The following is a 22,679-nucleotide window of genomic DNA, read 5'->3' on the forward strand; positions in this document are numbered from 1 at the left end:
CACCAAACCTCTTGTCTGAAACAGGCCCCTGGCAGCAAAACACCTAACCCCCGTTTGCTCTCCGCTGCAGTGATAGCTGCCTGCTGCTCCGCGTATGAATGTGTTCACTACTCACTCTAGCGGTTTGAGCTGCATTTTAAAATAATGATGAGCTTAGCTTACCAAATAAAATTCTCCACCAGATCTATCAAGATCAAATCCATGAACTGAGTTATTTAAAACATCAGTTTCAGTCAAGGAATTAGTTTAGCTGAAAGTAAAAAAAATATATACGTATAATAACCGATCCATAAAAGGAAGGAAGGAGGGGGGAACCGGCGATTATATTATTATAAAATAATAAAACCACAACATAAACCCCAGGCCTGGTCCTCTCTAACTGATGGTCCGGTCACTCGTCCTCTAATGCTCCCGATCTCCTCCGTGATATGAGAGATTTTGGAAAGTGTTTTACCAAAGAAGGTTATGGACTGCAGCTTTAAATTCATATTGTTACATTAGTATAACACACATTACACTGAATTTTTTGTTTGTTTTTGGTGCCACCCCATTAAACTTTTCTGGGGGCGCCGCTGAGTCTGAAGCAGAGTTATTTTACTCTTTTTATTAAAAAACATGCCCTTTGCATACATTACAGAGGAACACGTTCTCTTGTTTTATGTAAGTTTCAAATTATGTTAATAAATCATTCTTATATTACAGACTTCCTGATGTCCTCCTTTTATTATTTGTAACGGCTTTGAGCCGGTCGTGACAAATGTGGGGGCTCGTCTTTAAAATTAGGTACTACGTTATTATTGTTAGCATTTTCTTTTTGTTTCACGAGTTCGCCCTCGCCGATAAACAGCTCCTTGTTGGGATAGATGGTAAAGCATGAGAATGAAGGTTATGCGTATTTGGCGTGTTGTGCAGGGAGTGGGCTCTGTCCTACCCTGCTTAGAGCAAGTGCTCCGGGCTCGGAAGCGGCTCGAGCCCAGAACACAACCCCCCGAAGGGTCCTGCGGGACTTAGAGAAAATGAGAGGAGCTGAGGTGGAGGAGGGATGCTTATCTGGCAAGATGCATCAGGTAAGATTGTTTGTCTATTTATGACAGAGCTTGCTGGAGCTGATAGGGTAGATACGGTGATTGCTGATGGTGAACCAGCCTAGATAATTAAGTAGAGATTGCGTGCTCGGCTGATAAGTGATTGCTGCTGATGGAACATCGGGCTGATTTATATGCTTAGGTTCCTCCCGAAGTTTGATAATAAAACAGCATTAAGTATTTAACAAGAGATGGCCAACCCTAACTGTCTGGAATTAATGCGGTATGTGAATCGATTTCGCGTAAGTTTGATGTGGTTGGGAATTTAAGGTTGGTCCCGAAATTTGATGAATGATGTTGAGTGCTTTTATTGTTTGAACATGTAGCGGACGCACAAAATTGGCCAAATGAAGAGCAAACATTAATGCTGCAATGTGTTTAGTTTGGCAGGGTACAAGAGGCATATTCTTTATCTGTGGAGGATACCACTGATTACCAAAAGGGTAAGACTGCAGTATTGAGGGCCTACTAACTTGTTTTAGAGGCATATAGGCATAAATGTTGGTGAAATTGTGGGAATTAAGATCAATATATAAATGGATGATTCATTTTGTTTTAATGAAATGTATTTTCCTATGTGACAGTTGCAGACAAAGGCTGGTTTCAAAAATTCCCCCAGTTGTAAGAATGTGTTTTCAGAGATCGGAATGTGGTCAGTATGTGGGGGTTGTCACGAGAAGAGGCTACCTGGGGATGGGGGATGGTAGCCCAGACCGACCCAGAACTGAAGTGAAAAGCATGTTCTGTTTATGTGTGTGTGTAACAAGAAGCCTCTTCTTTTTGGGGGAAGGAATGTGCACACGAAAAGGGAAGCACACACACAATGTATTTTGTGGAACGTGTTTTACAGATTTTGAAAATGGAGTCAGTTCGAGGTGGCGGCACTGATTGGCTGCCGAAAGAAAGAACCGCCCAGAATTTGAGGAGGTGACAGATTGGCTAGGAGGGAACAAAGAAACCAGAAGAGTAATCAACGTCACATTCTGTATTTAAATGTTTTTCTGGTAAACTTTAGGGGTTGTTGGTTCAGCTCATTGTGGAGCTAACAACCCAGCGGGCTGTTAAACCTTTAAATCTGATAATAAACTTCACTTATTTTTGTGAAAAATTGTCTCTTCAATTCCTCAAATTTTTGAACATGCAGGACTGAATGAAAAGTCCAACAATACGCTTATAAGCAAACTCGTATCCAGTTTGTACGTGACATTTCAGTGTATGGCTTCTGATTTTGAAACACTGGACGATTTAAAATTATTACTCGTGCTGGAACAATTTAAGAATTCAATACCTGAGTGTTATTAGTGAGCGGAAACCTTCTGGTTTACCCTGGTTATTAATGGCTGTTCAGGAAGCTGCACAAAAGAGTACAAGTTTTAGTCCGAATGATAATGTGAAAAATGATATTGCTGAACCTTAATTTTCTAGTTGGGCTTCTCCATCTTTGTTAGTAAATAAATCTGTTGGATCGTTTAAATTCTGTACTGATTACCGGAAGGTAAATGAAGTAACAAAACCTGGTCCTTTTCTGCTCCTCCGCATTGAAGATTGTATCGATCGGGTAGCAAGTGCTAGATTTGTGAGCAAGTTTGATTTATTAAAGGGGTACTGGCAGGTGCCTCTTACTGCTAGAGCTCAGGATATTTCTTCTAGTATCACTCCTTTTGGATTATTTTCTTAAAAAGTGATCAGTTTTGAATTGCGTAATGCCCCTTTTACTTTTCAGCATTTTATGAACCGAGTAGTTTCTGGTCTGAGTGGCTGTGCAGTCTGTTTCAGACGATGTCATTGTTTATAGTCATACTTGGGAGGAGTATGTGCTTCCCATTAGAGCACTTTTTGAACGTCATTTGCAAGGTAGAAGCAATAGATTGTTACCCTGCACCCATTACCAAGAAATAATTGATGCTATCTTTTGGTATTGTTGGGTTTTATTGGTGCTTTTATAAATACAATTCTACAGAGGCAATGCCTTTGACGAATTTGTCATGTGGAGGCGTGGATTTCTGTTGGACCCTGTTGTGTCAACAAACATTTTAAAATCTAAAAATGCTGCTTACAGAGCCTCCGGTTTTGGCAGCTCCAAAATTTGACCAGCCTTTTCAATTACAAGTGGATGCCAGTAATGTGGGTGCTGGCGCTGTCTTGTTGCAGAAGTCTGAAAATGGGATTAATCATACAGTTGGTTTTTTTCTCTGAATAATTAAATTGGTGTAAAGGATGTGCCAGCATTGATTTGGGCTTTACAGCACTTAGAGGTTTATGTGGGGTTGTTAGAGGTTTACACTGATCAAAATCCCTTTTATTTTTGCACTCCTTACAAAATGACTTCTGAGATGGTGTTTGTTTTTGCAAGGTTATCAATTGGATGTTCATCTTGGATATTCATTAAAGGCTCAGAAAATGTGACTGCTTATGCCTTATCCCGTGTAAAAGCTCATAGCAAATTTTAGGTGACCAATTTTAGGTGTCACATTTAGATATGACACATAAGATAAATGATTCCCTAAAGACCTGGGCCTATATGTACACGTATATAACCATTCAGAGTAATATTTTACTTTTAAGTGTGTCAAAATTCTAAGAATGGTGTGATTTTACTGCAATATGGCATGATTTTTATTCTTACAAGTATAAAACCATTGCTTTCTTTAATCTGGTCCCTAGACTTACGCAGTGTTTAGCTGTGTTCACTTCCGGGTCGAGTACACTGTGCGCGTTTGTGCTGCCGCTTCGCATCCTGGATTGTTTGTACTGTTTGTCCTGTTGTACAGGTTTTTTTCCGGTTATTTATTTTTTTGTCATCAGAACTCTCTGTTGATTACTTCGTTACTCACTATTGCTCCCTGACCTGGACTGTTGTCACTGACTACCCTGACGTTGAGAACGTTGTGCGTGTCTGTGTAGCTGTTTCCTGCCTGGTTGTACTACTTAATTTTTTCACTGCTGAACTCTGAACTAAACTGTTGATAAGTTTGCCATCGGACTGCTGCGAGCTCTCTACCCTGTTACACCGCTACCACGCTCGGCTCCTCGGATGGGTGAGTTACCGCTCTCTCTGTCGGTTGCATCATTACTTTGCACTTTTGAACTGTCGATCAATTACGGACAAAGCCCCTTATCTCAACGAAATGATCACTGACAATAAACTTGACATTTTTCTTCTCACTGAAACTTGGCAAGTACCTGAAGATTTTCTACATTTAAATCTATTTACGCCAGATGGATACAAGTATCTGTCCAGACTGCGACTCCATTGTAAAGGGGGTGGTCTCGCTATCATCCATTGCGATAACCTCAGAATCAAGCAACTTGACTTTCATGACACCAATACATTTGAGTACATGGTTTTGAAGGCTGACTCCCTAAAAATCTTGCTCTATCGACCCCCTTCTAATGTCCTGTCCAACTTCTTTTCAGAACTCCGTGAACTGTTGACCCTTGCCCTTGCTCATTGTCATTTCCCATTTTACTGCTTGGTGACTTTAATATTCATGTTGATGATGTTTGCTCTAACACCAGTCAGTTACTGTCTATCTTTGAATGTTTTAATCTGACTCAGCATGTTAACTTTCCTACGCATTCACGTGGTCATACCCTTGATTTGATCCGTACATCAAGGGCCAATATCTCTTCCATCGCCTCTACTGACACTGGTATTTCTGATCATAAATTTCTTGATTTTAGCTTCAGCCTGCTCATGCGTAAGAAATGTTCAACAACTGTTATATCCTACCGCAATCTCAAAGCTGTTGATACAGCATTATTTTGTACCTCCATTGCCTCTTCTAATCTCTCTGATGTCTTTATCTCTTCTCCCTCCCTGATATTATCTAACTATCACTCCACAATCTCAGATAAGCATGCTCCTGTTAAGACCAGAAGGGTCCCTTCCACACATTCGTCTCCTTGGTACACTCCGGAGCTTCGCATCTTAAAGGCCACTGGTAGACGGCTTGAGCGTCACTATAGGAAAACTGGCTTGGCTGTTCACCATTCAGCTTTTATTGAACATGTCAAAAACTACAACTCGGCCTTGAACTTGGCATGTTCTAGTTTAATATCTGCTACAATTAATAAATCAAGCAACAGGCCAAAAGCAAGGCAAGGCAAGGCAAGTTTATTTGTATAGCACATTTCATACACAATGGCAATTCAAAGTGCTTTACATAGAAGAAATAAAAAATATCCATTTGATAAAACAGTTAAGAAATAAGAAAAATAAAAGTAACCAGTTAAGAATAAAAAATAAAAAAAACATAGTTTAGAAGAAATAAGAAAAATAAAAATTAACCAGTTAAGAATAAAAATAAAATAAAATATAGTTTAGAATACATAATAAATAAAATAAAGTACAAACATTTGGAGGCACAGTGGCACATTAATCAAATGCAAAGTTAAACAGATGTGTTTTGAGAATGTGGCTACTGTGGGAGCACATCTGATCTCTTCTGGAAGCTGGTTCCAGCCGCGACTGGCATAATAGCTAAATGCAGACTCTCCTTGCTTGGAGAGAACCCTTGGTATTTCTAGCTGATGTGATCCTAATGACCTGAGTGTTCTTTTGGGTCTGTATTCAATGAGCATGTCTGCAATGTATTGAGGTCCTAGGCCATTGAACGATTTATATACCAGTAATAAAACTTTAAAATCTATCCTATATGTAACTGGTAGCCAGTGTAAAGACCTGAGGACTGGTGTGATATGATCATATTTTCTGGTTCTGCTCAGAATCCTTGCCGCAGCGTTCTGTATGAGCTGCATCTGTCTTATGGTCTTTTTGGGGAGGCCAGTTAGGAGTCCATTACAATAATCCACCCTGCTGGTGATGAAAGTGTAGCACCCCCTCTGGTCTCAGGTATACCAACCTACAGAACAAAAAGGGACAAGATCCCTAGTTCTTTCCCGATGTCTCTCGACGCTATGTTATAATTAAATGGGATGACTCCTTAACTGTACACTGCTTTTCTCCTCGCCTTTATATTTTAATGCTGCAAACCCATAGAAACTAAGCATTGATATTTGAATTGAGTTGTTCAATTAAATCATATGAAACAGGTTTTATAACTGTAAAATAATACAATATTTATTAATAAAATAGAAAACAAGAAAATAGATTGTACCAATGAAGGAAATAAACTAAATCCACTCAGAAAAATAAATAAAATAAATTCTGCACAGGGCCCCTTTAACTGAGCTTATGTACTTCTGTAAGCAAACGCGTCAAAACGCGTCAAAACCGTTCACATTAACTTACAAATGAAGTAATGCGTATGCTAACTCACAAACTGTTATGCACACAGACTACAGTTTCACATTACACATCAACACAGCATGTATACATTTGGCATTTCAATATAATTTATCTGAAACAAACGGATTGTGGGCCTACTCATACACACACTCACGCAGTTCACAAACCCCTCCCCCATTGCAGGCCTGGAACGTTGCTCGGGTACGTGGAGGCCTAATAAAACACAACTGGCCGCTTCGCTTGTTTTATCTTTTAAGCACAAAATTAAACACACAAAACAATACCTCAGATCCTGACGTTTTCAGAGGCTTTTGTATCCGTTAGCAACCTGACACGTGCGGCGCCGATCAGACAGCCGTCACCACGCCATCCCGCCGTCGGAGAAACTTTAGCTTCCTAGCTTCGTTAGCTAGAAGATTCCTTTCCTGCGCAGTCACACGCGAACTGGCCGATCAAACAGTCAACGGCAATTGATTTAACTCCCGTCGATATCGTCCACCTCGCTACTGTAACCCGGAAGAACGAGCTAAAAACTGCACAGTAACGCTCACGCGCAGATTAACAGTTCGTCCGCTTTCTGCAGGGATGACTATGTGTAACAGGTCAAAGAATTACATATTTTTGCAAACGTTTATTTTCATTTTTTTTGTGAATTTATTTCACCAAAATGTTGCATTGTTCAAGTTATTTCATGGGAGCTTATATATATTGGGAGAGGTATTGCAAGTGCGCCCCCTGGTGTGATCAATATATACAAAATTTCTGCATCCCTTTTTCAGTCTGCGTTCTACTTGACTGAGTGAGGCTGATTCTGGTCGAGGGTAGAGTTCTGAACATTCTCTCTCTTTGAATTTTAACAGTCTGTACACAATAAAGTGCCTTGAGGAATGTCGGTGTCCTGTCTTCAGTGCACCAGAACACAACGCAGTAGTTGGCAACGCGAGAAGCGTTCCGGCTACATTGGTGCCGTGACCCGGATATCTTCGCTTCAGATCATCGCCAGAGTGATCGCCGGTGGTTGCTGTGACGAGTAGGAACCTCTTTGGGACATTGACAAGTACAAGGGCAAATGTTGATGTGTAAATTGTAACTCTTAAGTGCTTTTATCTCATCTATCTCTATCATTTTACATTTATATATTTAATTTTTATTCTTTTGGCATAACAAATTCACATGTTTTGGTGATTCACATATTATTAACATAATCTACCACGTTACCCTTTTTTTTGTTTTGTTTGTTTGTTTAAAAGAAAAAAATGACGGATGGTAAAGATGCGCAGACACTACTAAGTGTTGGGGATGCTACGGGAGTAAGCCTAGGGAGGGGTAGGTTTATGAGTAGGGTGGAGAGCACACCGGTTAAGGGTGCTGGTATACTAGGCAGACCTGTACTCTCGTCCACACACTTACGCACTGATGAATATTCCCCCGCACCACACATGGGTAGGTTGGGAGATGCTCCAGACATTGCGAGCGGCGTTAGTTCACTTGGCCGTCCTGCATTCTCATATACTCGCACCCACACAGATGAACATTCGCCACGGCAGCCAATGTCTAGTCCAGATGTGAGTTCTGCAGACCTACACACAATTAGCTCATGAAATAGGAGTGAGCATTGCTAGCCAATTACAGAGATCTGTTGGTAGTACAGATAGCCAAACTACCCCTACACCTAGCCTGAACTTAGGATATGGACAGTCTGACTTGAACATGACTGGAGTAAAGTTAGTTATGAAGACAGATGTCAAAGAGCCGCCTTACTTCAGGGGTGATGGAACAGACAAACACACAGTGCATGAGTGGGAAGAGATTATGAGTGTTTACCTGCATAAGAGGGGTGTACACCCGCAAGAATACTCCCAGGAGATAATGTCAAGACTAATGGGAAAGGCTAGAGACATTGTTAAAGTAACCTTGCGCAGCATGCCATCACTGCAGCCAGCTGAGAACTCCAAGCTCGTCTTTGATATTCTGAAGCAACATTTCAGTGAATTGACCTACTCCTCTATGCCTTTAGCAGATTTCTATAACACACTTCCTCTGGCCGGAGAAAATCCCATGGACTATTGGATACGCTTGAATAAGGCTGTGGATGTAGCGGATGAGTGTCTGAGAAGGCAGGGGCGAAACATTGAGGACCCTTCTCACGAAGTCACAATGATGTTGGTGAAGCACTGTCCTGACCCCGCTCTTGCAAGTGTCCTAAAGTGCAAAACAGCTGAAAAGTGGACAGCAAATGAGATTCAGGAACACCTCGTTGAACATCAGAGAGAGGCCAGAACATTGTCTCAAGCCAAATCTTACCGGCCAAAGAACGTTGGTGTGCATGCTCAGACCTTAGCCACAGAGAAAGTCATGGTTGAAAACTCGACAGACCTTACTGGCAACCCAAGGGTAATGGGGCTTCAATCCTCTCCCCAAACCGAAAGCGTCTGCATCCAGTCTCTCATTGGCTTGTTGAACCGTGTGCTAGAGCAGACGGCACCTACAGTAGCAGTCGTGCCACCGAGCAGGGGCCCAGCGGCCATTGTTCAGAGTAGATGTAGACTCTGTCGGTCTGCTGAGCACTCAACTACTGTACACTGTAGGCAGGCGAACCTCTGTATGGGCTGTTACAAGCCCGGCCACTGGAAGAGAGAGTGCCAACAGCGCCTGTCAAGAATTAACACCCAGCCACAGTTAGCGCACACACCACCTAACGCTGAACAAGATGGAGCCGGTTTAAACTAGATAGCTCACATACGGAAAGGGGATGTGTGAGCATTGAAGAGTCAACCCTTGAAGAAAGTGAAGAATTAAAGGAGATGTATGTCAATGTCTGTAAAGCAATGTGTGGCAATTGCACAGTAATTGTTCAAAATATTCACAGAATCGAGACGTTCAGTGAGTTATTTCACGCACCGGTCACAGTGAATGGCCGCGCTCAGTTGCAGGGGCTCCTAGATACAGGCTCAATGGCCTGCACGATAAGTGAAGAGGCAGAGCAGAGACTACTATCGGATAGAGTCTTGACCCCACAGCAAGAACTCCCACAGCGTATCATCCTTGTCGGCTGTGGAGGAGTACAGGTGAGCCCCAAGTGTATGTATGACATGGAACTGAGTCTGTATGGGGTAAAGTGCATGGTCCCAGTCCTTGTAGTCACTGGTTAGAAAGACGACGTGATAGTATGCACCAACATGCTGAAATACGTGCTGCATCAGCTGAAAAATGAGAATAGTTATTGGACACTTATTTCGAGCAACACAAAAGGATCTCCAGAAGGCGAACAGTTTCTAGAAATGATGACAAGTCTCACGAGATGGAGTGGTGAAGATGTGCCAGAAAAAGTGGGGACAGTGAAGCTAACTCAGGCAGTGACTCTCCTACCCAAACAAGAGTACCTGCTGTGGGGAAGACTGCCAAGTAATGTGCCCAAGTCACCGGGGAGCACAGTTATGGTGGAGCCTACAACTTCCAGGTGTGTGCCTCGGGGTATCATGGTGGGGAGAGTGGTAACACCGCTGTGGGGAGATGGCTGGACCCCCATGAAAATTACAAACATCTCAGACAAACCACTCACATTGAGAAGGAACAGCAAGCTTGCGGATGTCTCTACTTGTGTTGCAGCTGAAGACCTCACACTGTTCCAGAGCTCCTGTCAGAGTGGTGATGGTTCTGTTAAAGTGACTCATGTGAAACAGGACGACAACGGTGACCTGAAAGGCAGGCTGCAGAAGGCTGGTCTGGAAAATGTTGACATTGATCATTGTGAAGCGAGTCCCTCCACCAAGCTCCAACTTGTGACATTGCTGGAGAAATACCAGGATGTATTTTCAAAGCATCATCTTGATTGTGGAGAAGCCAAGGGCTTCGCGCATAGGATCCGCCTCACTGATGACCGTCCCTTTCGTCTTCCATATCGCAGAGTGCCCCCAGCCCATTATCAAAAGCTACGCCAAGTTCTCACCGGGATGGAAGAACAGGGAATCATACGTAAATCGATGAGTGAATATGCTTCGCCACTCGTGATGGTTTGGAAGAAAAATGGCGATCTCCGTATATGCACAGACTTTCGATGGCTGAATGCGAGAACCGTCAAGGATGCTCATCCTTTGCCTCATCAATCGGACTGCTTGGCTGCCCTTGGCGGTAATGCTGTCTTTAGCACCATGGACCTCACTTCTGGATTTTATAACTTACCCATGCATGAGGAGGACAAAAAGTATACCGCCTTCACAACACCGTTAGGCCAGCATGAGTATAACAGAATGCCCCAGGGGCTTTGCAACAGTCCTGCGTCCTTCATGAGGATGATGCTGAGTATTTTTGGTGATCTTAACTTCAGCAGTCTCTTGTGCTACCTGGATGATCTCTTGATTTTTGCCCCTAATGAGCAGCAGGCTCTCAGCAGATTGGAGGTTATTTTCCAGAGGCTGCGGGAGCACAACTTGAAGTTGAGTCCGAAAAAGTGCCATCTGTTGCGGAGGTCGGTGAAGTTCCTCGGACACGTTGTTGATGGTGACGGCGTTGCTGTTGACCCGGAGAAGGTCGAGGTCATCACCAAGATGTCGAAGGGGGATTTGATGGAAGATGATGGCTGCACTCCTTCAGTCCACAGAGTGAAGTCATTCCTAGGGATGGTATTTTATTACCAACACTACATACCAAATTGCTCCTCCATAGCAAAACCCCTGTTTGCCCTCACAGCTGGCCAGAAACGGAGAGGAAAGGCCGGGAAGTACAGTCAGAATCCAGGAGTCTACAGAAAGCTCAAGCCCGCTGATTGGACCCTTGATTGCGACTCCGCGTTCGCCGATCTAAAGGAGAAGCTCCTGAATTGTGTGGTCCTTACCCATCCAGACTTTTCTAAGCCCTTGGTTCTGTCCATTGATGCGTCTCTTGACGGCCTTGGGGCAGTTCTGTCCCAGATACCAGAAGGAGAAACGAAGGCATGCCCGATCGCCTTTGCCAGCAAGACTCTCACTGGTTCACAAAAAAGGTATCCTGCCCACCGACTGGAGTTCTTGGCGCTCAAATGGAGTGTTTGTGAAAAATTCAGTCACTGGTTGAAGGGTCACACTTTTACAGTGTGGACCGACAATAATCCTTTGACTTATATAATGACCAAACCAAAACTTGACGCTTGTGAACAAAGGTGGGTGGCAAAGCTTTCCCCATACACTTTCAGCATCAAACACATCCCTGGGGTAAAGAACATCGTGGCAGATGCCTTAAGTAGAGACCCTTTTGCCAAATCAGTGAGTCAAAGATTGATTAGTGAGCCGTATGAAAGTCTTTTGGCTGAAGCGGAAGGGCACCAAGAAAATACAGGATCTCTTCCGGTGTAAGACTCAGTGTCTCCAGGCCCATGATGCAGGGTGCTGCGTAACTATGGATACCACTCAAGACAGGCTGGCTAACAGTCAAGAACCCTCTTATGTTAGATCTGCTTGTGAAGCTCATGTGGAGTGGGAAAGGGGAGCAGAGATAAGAGCGACACAGTTTCTCAACGCTTTTCCCCAGGCTGTGCAATTAGAACAAGACACACTTCCAGCCCTCACCATCGGTGAGCTAAGGCACAGCCAGGAAACAGATCCAATTATCGGGGAAGTCCTGCCACTCATTCAGAGGGGTGAGCCACCACCTAGGCGAGGGAGAAGTAGGTTAGCTCTTACGGCCCAGACACTGTGCAAGCAGTGGCATCATCTAAAAGTCCAAGACGGAGTCCTATATAGGGTAACCAAAGACCCTTTAACTAGAGAAAAGAGGTATCAATTTGTGCTGCCTGCTAGCTTGAAGGTCAAGGCTCTCGCTGGTGTGCATGACTTTGCTGGGCACCAAGGGCAGGCTAGGACAGCGCACCTCGCCCGACAGCATTTTTTCTGGCCGCAAATGGGAAGGGACATCAAGGAATATGTGAAATGCTGCCCACGCTGTATCCTTGCAAAGACCCCTGAACCGGCTGCCCGAGCTCCCTTGGAGAGCATTCGCACTTCGGCACCCATGGAACTGGTGTGCATTGATTTCTGGAGTGCTGAGGACAGTAAACAAAGATCTGTTGATGTTTTAGTCATAACTTATCATTTCACGAAATTGGCCCATGCTTTTCCCTGCATCAACCAAACTGCAAAGCAAATAGCTAAAAAGTTATGGGATAACGTATTCTGCATCTACGGCTTCCCAGAGCGAATACATTCTGACCAGGGGGCCAATTTTGAAAGCAAACTCATAGCCGAACTTCTCAGCCTCACAGGAATTGTGAAGACACACACGACAGCATATCATCCCATGGGAAATGGCAAACGGAAAGGTTCAATAGGACGCTTGGCAGTATGTTGCGTGCCCTACCCTTGACGGCTAAACAACACTGGGTCCAACAGATACAGACATTGACTTTTGCGTATAATGTCACCACCCATGAAACAACTGGATATCCTCCATTCTATCTAATGTATGGTCGAGTCCCCAGACTCCCGGTGGATATGGTCTTCAAACAAGTCTTGAGGGATCCAATCGTGGTGGATTATAAGACTTATGCAAAGAAGCTGATGGCGAACCTTCATGTGGCTGCTGACATAGCTCAGCAGCATGCGAGGAAAGGACAGCAACATCAAGCTGATGGCTACAACAAGAGAGTACGTGGAACTCACTTGAACATTGGCGACAGAGTTTTGCTGGCTAATAAAGCAGAGAGAGGGAAGAGGAAGTTAGCGGATAAGTGGGAACCCACTATGTATACTATCATAGACCGGAACCCTCAGAATCATGTTTACAAAGTCAGGGACGAAGGTGGGAAAACCAAAGTCGTCCATCGGAATTTGATGTTGGATGTGAGCTTCTTGCCGGTGCCAGAACTAGGCAGGGAGGAGATGAATGAAGCTGCTTCAGATGTGGCCAGTGAGTTCCAGCCTCCTCCTGTTGATCCCTTGAGTGGCCTAGCAGTAGATGCTTCTGAGGACCGTACATGCTCGTGGTTAAACGCGTCCTCTGATGCTGAGTCTGTGGGAGAAGTTGAGGAATCTGAAATGGGGGGTGAAGTACCCCACTCCCTGACCAGAAAGTCTGTTGCACTAGCACCTATGAGAGTCCAGGATAAGGACGTCAGAGACCAAGGGGAAAATGAATGCTCACTTGTACGGGACTTGTCGGATGCCAGTGAGCCCCCTAACTTGCACATGATCGAAGCGGATTCTGTTGCCTCAAGTGATGTGTCTGAATCAGATAGGGTAGAGTCGTTGGATGTCACCTCACCTGTTAAAATGATTGATAGGCAGACACCTTCACAAGCACAAGGGTTTGAAAGACAAGTTGTCAGGACACGTACTGGTAGGGTAGTTAAAGCAGTCAATCGTTTGATAGAGAACATGGTGCAAAAACCACTCACCACGGGTTTTGTAAAAGGGGTTAAAGGAAGATCACTGTCATTACTCTCTTTATTTTAGATAGAGAACGAAAAGTGGGATTTAGATGTTTTTCTTTTTTTATCGGTAGTATCGCTTGAGTCATGAGATGTTCATGTTGAAGGGAAAGTGTTCCAAGATTTTATATGGTGTAAACGGCATCATATTCACTAGAAGGGGGCAGTAGCCTGATCAACTGCTGTTTTCTTTGAACTTACTTTGTAAGTAGCTTATACGCTGGGTATGGGACATGGAGTCCCAGGGTTTATTTTGGACCAGATGAACAAGTTTTGTTTTGTATGTTTTTGTTTCTTTTACACTTTCTATGTGTATTGAGTTTTTGGTGAAATAAAAGAGGGGTGAATGTAACAGGTCAAAGAATTACATATTTTTGCAAACGTTTTTTTTCATTTTTTTTGTGAATTTATTTCACCAAAATGTTGCATTGTTCAAGTTATTTCATGGGAGCTTATATATATTGGGAGAGGTATTGCAAGTGCGCCCCCTGGTGTGATCGATATATACAAAATTTCTGCATCCCTTTTTCAGTCTGCGTTCTACTTGACTGAGTGAGGCTGATTCTGGTCGAGGGTAGAGTTCTGAACATTCTCTCTCTTTGAATTTTAACAGTCTGTACACAATAAAGTGCCTTGAGGAACGTCGGTGTCCTGTCTTCAGTGCACCAGAACACAACGCAGTAGTTGGCAACGCGAGAAGCGTTCCGGCTACATATGTATAAATATGCATATCTATATGCAGTTGACTACACAAAACACAGATACACTTTTAAACTGCGGTATCAGAAAACAAAGAAACGCATTCTAAATTGGAATCGTCTCATCCGCCATCACACTTCTGAACTTCTCCGCCATCATTTGTCTCCTCCCCCTTACACACACAAGGCGGGACTTATCACTCGTCTCCCCAATAGCTACGTGCCACTTTGAAGACACAAACAACTATATACATATCTAGCATTGCACATTCGCGAAAACGATACTCTTATTATAAACCCCATTTATGTGAAAACAAACAAAATACCAAAAATAAATACTCCTTTTTAAAAGGAAACCCAAACAGGAAATTTAGCACTGGGTTACATTCTTCCCCTTCTTAAAGACTCATGACCCCATGAGTATACTTTACATATGAATTACAACTCTATCTTTGGAGTCCACACATATCTTAGTACACCTGACACCAAAAGGGGAACCTGAACTAGAAGGGCAAAGTTCAATCTTTGAGGAATGGGGTAGGTGGATGACAATTCCTCTATGTACCACAGTAATGGGTCTTTCACTGGGCTGACCTAGCGCATCATAGCTTAGTTTAGACACAGGTTTTGGCTGCCTCTTAGGACGAGGTTCCTCGGCCTCAACTTCAGAGTCTGACACACTTTCTGAGCTACTCTTTTCCCTCTCAGACACCTCTGTGAAGTCCTCCATCTGGTTCCACTCCTCTCTAAAATCCTCTTGTCCAAAGGATTCCCTTTCATCTTCTCCAGCATGTTGAGATTCACTGTCCGTGTGAACAGCTACTTCACTCTTTTCAGCCCTAAGTGCGCTTTGGAGATCAGGAATTAACGGAGTCCATTTTTTAGGCCAGTTTGCAGAACAACTTCCATAGCTCTCTTCATCACTCTGTGAGGAATGTTCAGCTGTGTCCTTGACATCCTGCAATCTAAGATGTCTTGACAACTTTGGCTTTCTGCCCTCTCCAGAGTTGGCCAATGGACTTTGCTGGACGTTTTGTTTCTTGTCTGGTTTAGACATCCGCACCAGTTCTCCAATCGGCAAGAGATGATCCCGGTGCATTGTTTTGATTTTTCCTTTCTTATCCTCAGGTCTGAGCTTGTACACAGGTAGATTAGCAAGCTTCTCTAACACAATGAATGGGGACGAATTCCATCTGTCTTCCAACTTGTGTTTTCCAGAGAAAGCCAGATTTTGAATTAACACCCGGTCTCCATTTTTAGTGCAATTGTACGCATGCACCAACCTGCTGATGTGCTGACTCCACTTGTGCTTTTCTGCAGCTTCCAGGGTTCCTAGCATAGAGAGCAGTGTCCGGTTGAAACGTTCAGGCTGCGGATCTCCTTGCGGGTGGTAAGGTGTCGTTCTTGATTTTTCAATCCCCAGCATACCCAACAGTTCTTTAATCAGCTTGCTCTCGAAGTCTCTCCCCTGATCCGAGTGTATACGGGCTGGCAATCCGTAATACACAAAGAACTTCTCCCAGAGGACCTTTGCAACGGTTGACGCTTTTTGATCTTTAGTTGTGTAGGCTTGAGCATAACGGGTGAAATGGTCAGTGACAACCAAGACATTAGCGACTCCTCTGGAATCTGGCTCTATCGATAAGAAATCAATGCACACCAATTCCAATGGTCCACTACTGGTGATATTGTTTAAAGGCGCACACTTTCAAGGTGATGTCTTTCTAGCAATGCATCTACCACAGGCTTTCACATATGTTTCAATCACTGACGTCATCCGAGGCCAGTAGAATCTATCCTTCAGCAACTCTGTGGTCCGCTCAATGCCCAGGTGTCCATTTTCATCATGTAAAGACTGCAGTACCTGTTGGTGGAACTGTTCAGGTAAAACAAGTTGTTGTTTTTTCTCACCACCAGGACTATTGGATACCCTGTACAGCAGCTTATTCTGAATGACCAGCTTTGATCCTTGTCTTTGCAGTAGACCCAGCTGAGTGTTGGAAGAGTGACTCAACATATGCATCTTTCCATGTTCCAATGCAAACTTTACTGGTCCCACGACTGGATCCTTATCTTGGGCCATCTTCAGCTCGGCCTGTGTAAGTTGCTTTAAATGTCCCAACTCAAGCTGTGCAAGACAACTGTAAGCAGGTGGAACACTCACTGACTCAGGGCCTAACTGATCAATCAGTCTTGTAGACGTTTCTGTAGTTTGATGACCCATCACCATTTGACAGATAGCTTTTACTCCAGGCTGAGGTATTTCTGTCCACTCACACCTAGGCTCCTCATCAAGTGGATAACGAGATAACACATCAGCATCTACATTATGACGTCCTGGCTTGTACTGCAAACTAAAGTCATAAGTGGCCAATGCCGCCAACCAACGATGTCCAGTTGCATTTAACTTAGCTGTTGTGAGGACATACGTGAGTGGGTTGTTGTCAGTTCTCACGACGAATTTCACACCATAGAGATAGTCATGAAATTTATCTACCACCGCCCACTTCAATGCCAAGAATTCAAGCTGATGAGTAGGGTATCTTTCCTCTGTTGTGCTCAGTCTTCTACTTGCATATGCTACTGGTCGGAGCCCTTCAGGATACTCTTGATTCAATACCGCTCCCAAACCATTCCCACTTGCATCAATGTGTAGAACATAGGCCTTATTGGGATCCGCGAACGCAAGAACAGGGGCTTGAGTAAGACACTGGATAATGCACTCGAAAGCTTTGGTGCAATCGTTACTCCATCGCTCACCAAACGGCTCTGACACCTTGAAGTACCCTCTTTCTGGTTTACTCTTTAGATCTCTTCTGGCTGGTGGATACCCTTTAGTGAGTTCTGTCAGAGGTCGTACTATTGCAGAGTAGTTTTTGACAAACCTCCTGTAGAATCCACAAAAACCCAGGAATGATCTTAAGGATTTCACATCTGTAGATATCTTCCACTCAGTAACAGCTTTGATCTTCTCAGGATCAGGGGCAACGCCATCGGCAGAGACAATATGCCCCACGTACTTGACTTGAGACATACAGAGATGGCACTTGTCCACCGAGACTTTCAATCCATACTCCTCCAGCCGATCCAGAACTTTCAAAAGCCTTCGTTCATGTTCTTCAAGTGTAGAACCAAAGACAATGATATCATCCAGGTACACGATCACCTCTAGCAAATGCATGTCTCCCATTGCACGCTCCATGAGCCTTTGGAATGTAGCAGGTGCTCCGCTGACTTCTTGTGGCATCCTTTCAAACTCATAAAAACCCAAGGGGCATATGAACGCAGTCTTCTCCTTATCCTCATCAGCCATGGCAATTTGGTAGTAGCCGCTTCTAAGATCGAGGACGGAAAACCACTTACTGCCAGCCAAACAATCCAAAGCATCATCTATACGCGGGGTAGTGTACTGGTCTGGATAAGTTCGACTGTTGAGTGTACGATAATCGATGCACATTCGTACGGCTCCACTTCTTTTGCGCACAATCACAATTGGAGAAGCGTAGGGACTGCGGGACTCCTTAATAATTCCTGCCGCTAGCAGATCTTTAAGGTGACGACGAACATCATCAATGTCTGCAGGCGCAATACGTCGTGACCTCTCTCGAAACGGTCTTGAGTCGCTCAGACGGATTTTATGCTTCGTGTCCTTGGTTAATCCCACATCCCATTCTTCAAGGGAGAACACATTTCCTCTTTCAGAAAGCTTTTGGCGAAGATGATCTTCCCACTCCGTTGGAATAGATGACTTTGTGAAATCAAAAAGCTTTGGGTCAATTCTCTTTGGTTCTTTGTGTGTATCAGCCACTGCCGTAACCATATCTGTGGGGAACACATGAGCTATAACTGTTCCAGCGGGTATGGTTATCTCTCTGGCGGTTTCATTCTTAATTAGCACTTTGCACTTGTTCTCATTTACAGCTGAAAAGGGAAACACAACAGGAGGAATGAACAATCCCACTGGCAGCACATCATCAGTAACAGTTTCTAAAACAAAGATGTCTTTCTCCAGTGGTGTTTCTGACTCCAATTCACAGACTGTACACATTTCACCTTTTGATGGAATCTTGCATGGACCTGGACCCATCCACTTTACCTCTCCACTAGGTGTGTCAATGGTCTTCCCATCTGTAGTTTTCCGAGGCATCTCAAACTCAAGATTGTCAAACTGAATTCTCAACGTGCGTGCAATCTCTGTCTCATGACCAGACGTACAATGTTGAAGCAGCCGTTGGAAAAATCTTGCATTGGTCCCTATGATCACAGGCACTTGTTCGGGACCTTCAGGTTCAGGACACACCAAAGCGAGGATTTGCACAGTCTCTTCCATTCCCATCACCGAAGCAGGAAAAGACACGTCTATTAGCACATATCCTGTGTAAGGGTAACTGGCATGGCTGAGGCCCCAAATAGACAAACCTGAAAGTGGCTGAATTGGCACAAAGGACAGGTTTTTGGAATACCATGACTCAAAAATTATAGTGACCTGGGATCCACTATCTAGCAAGGCTTGACTGGATTGTCCATTAACTTTCACAGGGATGGTCAGAGATGGACCCACTAACCCACTTGGAATTTTACTCTTCTCCTGCACAGTTGCCTGACTTTCTCGGGAGAAACTGATGTTGTCACCAGTGGAGTTTCTACCATCCTGATCTGTTTTCTCAGCTTTTGCCTTTCGAAGTGACAGCACAAGTTTCTGTATTACTAGACTATGGTTTTCAGGAGCTTTGCACCTTGGTGCGATGTGTCCATCCTCTCCACATCTGTAACAGAAGTAATCCTCTTTACCTTTTCCTACTCTAGGTTTCACATAGGATTCCTGAGGATCCTGTAATTGAGTGTGTTTTGCGACTTGGGGTGATTGTCTGACACTTAGTGATGTTAACTGCTCCTCTAGCCTCTGAACCTGTTTCTTTAATGCGAGCACTTCCGGTGAAAGGTCACTCTCCCTCTTGCTCATCACTTCTCTTGACTCTCTTACAGCTACTGGAACTTTTGAAGGGCTTTCAGCTACCTGCATCCGCAAATCCTGGATCTCAGCCTGTAACTCTCTCACAGCAAAGTTAGCCATCTTCTGTCGTGGCCTGGGGACAGGTTTTGCAGTCGCTCCCAAACTATGTCGGGCGGCTTCACTCTCTTCTTCTTCCCGTATTTCATTTAAAAGAGCAAGGAAATCAGGTGGATCTTCTCGTCTCTCCCGCAATCTCAGCTGAAGTAATAGCATGTCTGATTCTACAGTTCCTCTGATCAACTGCTCCACTCTTGCCTTGTCAGCACTTCCTCTTGACGATAACCCGCCTTTCTTCACCACTTTGGTAAGAGCTTTCTCTAGTCGCATCAGAAAATCAGAGAGAGTTTCCCCAGGATCCTGCCTCAGTAACCTGAACGCGAAGTACAAATCTTCAGCTGACTCTGAAGTTCCAAAAGCACCCTCCAAGGCTTCTAAGTACTTTAAAGAAGTTGCATCAGCGTTGGAGAACCTGACAGCCTTCACTACCTCCAATGCATAACCCCGCAGGCTTTCAATGATACGTCTGCGTTTTTCCTTGTCTGAGCAGTTGCACTCCATAACCATCATCCTGGCTTGATCCATCCAGCTCTCCAAAGCCTCTTCTCCTCCAGGAGTCGTAACGGTTCCTGAAAAGGTTCTTAAACGTCGGTATGCACTGCCATCACTTACTGGTTTAGCGGTCTTTTCCAGCAAGTCGCTCACAGCACGGATTATGGATTCTGGAGTCCCTGATTCTGGGCTAGACGATGAGAACATAGCTCGAAGATCAAGTAGAGACTTTCCTTCTTGTACCAACAAATCTGCTAGTTTCCCTGCAAATCCTGCTTGCTGTGCCTCGTTGCTACAGGCTACAATGATCTTCCAAGGCTTTGCACTCACCTCGGGTCTCAGTTCCGCAGGTAAGCGAGATGGATCAACCTCCTCTTTGCACTCACAGAACACCGACTGTAGACCTGGAGCGGTCCCTTCCTTTTGATCTCGAACTCTCACTCTTCCCAGAACTTTGACTGTTTGGATGATTTCTTCAATACGAGCCACGCCCATATCTGTAGACACACCCACAAGTAATACTGCATGTTTTGGATCAATTGCTTCTTTTTGGCACCAGCTGCTGAGTTCAGCTTGAAAGAAAGAATCCTCAACATCCATTATTCTGTTTTAAGCTTAGTTTTCAAACAGACGATATTCTCTCCTGAACAGTGCAACAGCAAAGAATCAATCCCGGACGAGCCCCCACTTATGAAGCGCCCCCTCTGGTCTCAGGTGTACCAACCTACAGAACAAAAAGGGACAAGATCCCTAGTTCTTTCCCGATGTCTCTCGACGCTATGTTATAATTAAATGGGATGACTCCTTAACTGTACACTGCTTTTCTCCTCGCCTTTATATTTTAATGCTGCAAACCCTTAGAAACTAAGCATTGATATTTGAATTGAGTTGTTCAATTAAATCATATGAAACAGGTTTTATAACTGTAAAATAATACAATATTTATTAATAAAATAGAAAACAAGAAAATAGATTGTACCAATGAAGGAAATAAACTAAATCCACTCAGAAAAATAAATAAAATAAATTCTGCACAGGGCCCCTTTAACTGAGCTTATGTACTTCTGTAAGCAAACGCGTCAAAACGCGTCAAAACCGTTCACATTAACTTACAAATGAAGTAATGCGTATGCTAACTCACAAACTGTTATGCACACAGACTACAGTTTCACATTACACATCAACACAGCATGTATACATTTGGCATTTCAATATAATTTATCTGAAACAAACGGATTGTGGGCCCACTCATACACACACTCACGCAGTTCACAAACCCCTCCCCCGTTGCAGGCCTGGAACGTTGCTCGGGTACGTGGAGGCCTAATAAAACACAACTGGCCGCTTCGCTTGTTTTCCTTTTAAGCACAAAATTAAACACACAAAACAGTATCTCAGATCCTGACGTTTTCAGAGGCTTTTGTATCCGTTAGCAACCTGACACGTGCGGCGCCGATCAGACAGCCGTCACCACGCCATCCCGCCGTCGGAGAAACTTTAGCTTCCTAGCTTCGTTAGCTAGAAGATTCCTTTCCTGCGCAGTCACACGCGAACTGGCCGATCAAACAGTCAACGGCAATTGATTTAACTCCCGTCGATATCGTCCACCTCGCTACTGTAACCCGGAAGAACGAGCTAAAAACTGCACAGTAATGCTCACGCGCAGATTAACAGTTCGTCCGCTTTCTGCAGGGATGACTATGTATAAATATGCATATCAATGCAGTCGAGTTGACTACACAAAATACAGATACACTTTTAAACTGCGGTATCAGAAAACAAAGAAACGCATTCTAAATTGGAATCGTCTCATCCGCCATCACACTTCTGAACTTCTCCGCCATCATTTGTCTCCTCCCCCTTACACACACAAGGCGGGACTTATCACTCGTCTCCCCAATAGCTACGTGCCACTTTGAAGACACAAACAACTATATACATATCTAGCATTGCACATTCGCGAAAACGATACTCTTATTATAAACCCCATTTATGTGAAAACAAACAAAATACCAAAATAAATACTCCTTTTTAAAAGGAAACCCAAACAGGAAATTTAGCACTGGGTTACAAAAGCATGCACTAGTTTCTCTAAGTCTTGACTGGAAACAAAGCATCTAATTCTTGCAATATTTTTCAGATGATAGTATGCTGATTTAGTTATTGCTTTGACATGACTACTGAAGCTAAGGTCTGACTCTAGAGACACACCGAGATTCCTGACTTGATTTTTTGTTGTTTGACCTTTAGAGTGAAGGTACGCGTTCACCTTGAGAACTTCATCTTTATTTCCAAACGCAATGACTTCAGTTTTGTCTTTGTTTAACTGAAGAAAGTTTTGGCACATCCAACTATTTATTTCATCAATGCATTTGAGCAGGGAGTCAATGGGGCTGTAATCTTTAGGCGATAGGGCTAAGTATATCTGTGTGTCGTCTGCATAGCTGTGGTGAGCAATTTGGTTATTTCTCATTATTTGGCTCATTGGGAGCATGTACAGGTTGAATAGGAGAGGCGCAAGAATTGAGCCTTGGGACTCCGCATGTCATGGATGTCCACTCAGACTTATGGTCACCTATACTCACATAAAAACATCTTGCTTCTAGATATGACCTGAACCATTTTAGGACTATCCCAGAAAGCCCCACCCAGTTTTCCAGCCTGTCTATAAGTATGTTGTGAT

This window comes from Barbatula barbatula (assembly GCF_947034865.1).
Source record: "Barbatula barbatula genome assembly, chromosome: 18".
NCBI lineage: Eukaryota > Metazoa > Chordata > Actinopteri > Cypriniformes > Nemacheilidae > Barbatula > Barbatula barbatula.